Source organism: Galeopterus variegatus, unplaced genomic scaffold (assembly GCF_000696425.1).
Source record: "Galeopterus variegatus unplaced genomic scaffold, G_variegatus-3.0.2 Scaffold328, whole genome shotgun sequence".
NCBI classification, from domain to species: Eukaryota; Metazoa; Chordata; class Mammalia; order Dermoptera; family Cynocephalidae; genus Galeopterus; species Galeopterus variegatus.
The window spans coordinates 259,903-262,639 of NW_007726439.1; the positions used below are offsets into that span (position 1 = coordinate 259,903).

The 2,737-nt window shown below is 47.5% G+C and overlaps 1 pseudogene; it reads left to right on the plus strand.

Moving 5' to 3' along the window:
- The first annotated feature begins 1,386 nt into the window (after window positions 1-1,386).
- LOC103586303 overlaps window positions 1,387-2,737 on the plus strand; it is a 2,170-nt pseudogene continuing 819 nt past the window's right edge.

Genomic DNA, 2,737 nt, shown 5'->3' on the forward strand with positions numbered 1-2,737 from the left:
AACAATTCTATAATAACTTAAGATGCCTAAAACTGGAATGGATTGCCTTGGGAGATAATAAATTCAGTCACAGGGGGTATATATAGAGAGACTGGTTAACCCACCAGGGATGTGTGATTGATATGGGGCCTAAACTAAATGACTTCTAGGGTCAGAAGTGGGCTTACTGTTGAGCTAATGAAGGTGGAACATTCAGGCCCCTCTTGCGCAGGATCCTTTTAAGTCCCTAGCAATGTGTTTACGTGGTCATACATTCTTGTACATTTGCAGCTCTTTGAACCACAATTGATTAAGAGTGCTGTCTGTTTCCACTCCAACTTAATTTCATTCTGTGAATCTTTTTTTTTTTTTTTGTCTTTTTCCGTGTCCGGCAACGGATCGCAACCCTCAGTGTCGCCCCCGTACCGGACCGGGACCGGCAACGGGATCGCAACCCTCGGTGTTGCTCCCGCACCTCGCTCAGCCAGTGAGCAGGAACCGGTCTGTATGTGGGATCCAAACCCTCGGCGGGAGCGCCACCGTGCTTCCCAAGTGGCGCACTATAGCAGTGCGCCACCGGGCCGGCCCCCATTCTGTGCATCTTTTGAAACAAAATTTATCAGAGTTCTGGTGGTTGTAGGTAACACATGTGTAGCAGTACTGGAAATAAATAAACCCTGCTCGAAGATGCATAGTTTCATGCATCCTGACATATCAGATTGAATTTTAGCATATCTGACACATCTTGTCCTGACAAAGCATGGTGGTTCAGATGAAATGGCATGCAAAATTGCCACCAACACCAATAGCCTGAAAAAACAAGTGACTTCCAGTGACAAAACTCATAAACCAAGAGTAATTTGATAACACAATTATGTCACTCTGTACAATGTAACAGCAATTATAAAGTATTCCATTACTTCTGCGTGTTTTTTCATTTTAGATTAATCTTTTTTGTAATTACAAACTGTCCAAAAATTTGAATATAACAGGAAGGAAGTATCTTAGTGGAAACCCAAAATGTAACCTGAAAGAAAATGACTCTAGTCTTCCTCAGCTTTTAAAAATTTATAATCTGTTGACATTTCTCTTCTAATTAGAAATAAATATTCATTTTTGTACCCAATTTTGCCCTCATAACGTGCCCTCTCTGATTCTTTTACTTGAAGGGATGCACAGCCAATCCACCTCAGTCTGAGGTATTTTTTGATTCTCAGATCCTGAGTCATGCATCCTGCTTCTACGAGCTGCGTGGTAACCATGTTCTTTGTGTGTGTGCTTGAGAATATTGAGTACAGTGGAATAATATGATTTGTGATCCTCTAGCTTGAACGTGCACAGAAAATTTCCAGTCATGCTTTTAACACAATCTGAAAATACAAAATCAAAGCTAGAGACGCGGAGAAAATGGCAGCCGCGGTGGCGGGAAAGGAGATCAAAACGGAGGAGGAGGAGGAGGAGGAGAGCGGCGCTCCCGGCCCGCCGAGGCGGGAAAGAACGGCCTACTCAGAACGAGAAAAGGAAGGAGAAAAACGTAAAATGAGCGGCAATCGCTTTGAGCCATATGCCGATCCAACTAAACGATACAGAGCCTTCATTATGAACATGCCTTTCGATGTAAATGGCGGTCACCTGAAGACCCGGTTAAAGAAAAAGTTGGTGAGGTGACATACCCAGCTGGGGCTCTTCATGGACGCTGAAGGAAAGACAAGGGGATGTGCCCTTGCTGAATTCAGGACGGAAGAGAGCATGAAAAAGGCTGCGGAGGTTCTAGACAAGCATAGGCCGGTGGGAGAGCAAAAGGCTGGGAGACGGGGAAGCACAGCATTTGCAGCGAATCTGGATTACAAAGGTGGCTGGAAGAACCTGGAGGAAGTATTTAGCATGGCTGGTGTGGTGGTCCGAGCAGACGTTCTTGAGGATAAAGATGGGAACAGTCGTGGGACAGGCACTGTGACTTTTGAATTGTCCGGTGAAGCTGTGCAAGCTGTATCTGTGTTAATGGCCAACTGCTTGCTATTTGATAGACCAGTGTAGTCACGATGGATGAGAGGGCATTACCAAAGGGAGACTTTTTTTTCCCCTTCGGAGCTCCCACAACAACTTCCCCACGGACTTGGTGGTATTGGCATGGGATTAGGACCAGGAGGATGGATGAGAGGGCATTACCAAAGGGAGACTTTTTTTTCCCCTCCGGAGCTCCCACAACAACTTCCCCACGGACTTGGTGGTATTGGCATGGGATTAGGACCAGGAGGGTAGCCTACTGATGCCAATCACCTGAATAAAGGCATTGGAATGGGAAACATAGGGCCTGCAGGAATGGGAATGGAAGGCATAGGACTTGGAATAAATGAAATGGGAGGCATGGAGGGGCCCTCTGGTGGTGGCATGGAAAACATGGGTCGATTTGGATCTGGGATGAACATGGGCAGAATAAATGAAATCCTAAGTAATGCACTGAAAGGAGAGATCACTGCAAAGCAGGGAGGAGGTGGAGGCTGAGGCAGTGTCCCTGGGACTGAGAGGATGGGCCCTGGCATTGACCGCACTGGGGGTGCCAGCATGGGCTTCAGCCTTGAGTGCATGGCCACGCCCATCAACCATGTGGGCCAGACCAGTGAGCACATGGAGCTCATGGTGTCTGCAGGCATGGGGGCTGGCCTGGAGTGCATGGGTCCTGTGATGGATCGCATGGCCACTGACCGGCCTGGAGTGCATGGGCACCAACAACATGGAGTGCATGGGTCTGGAGCGC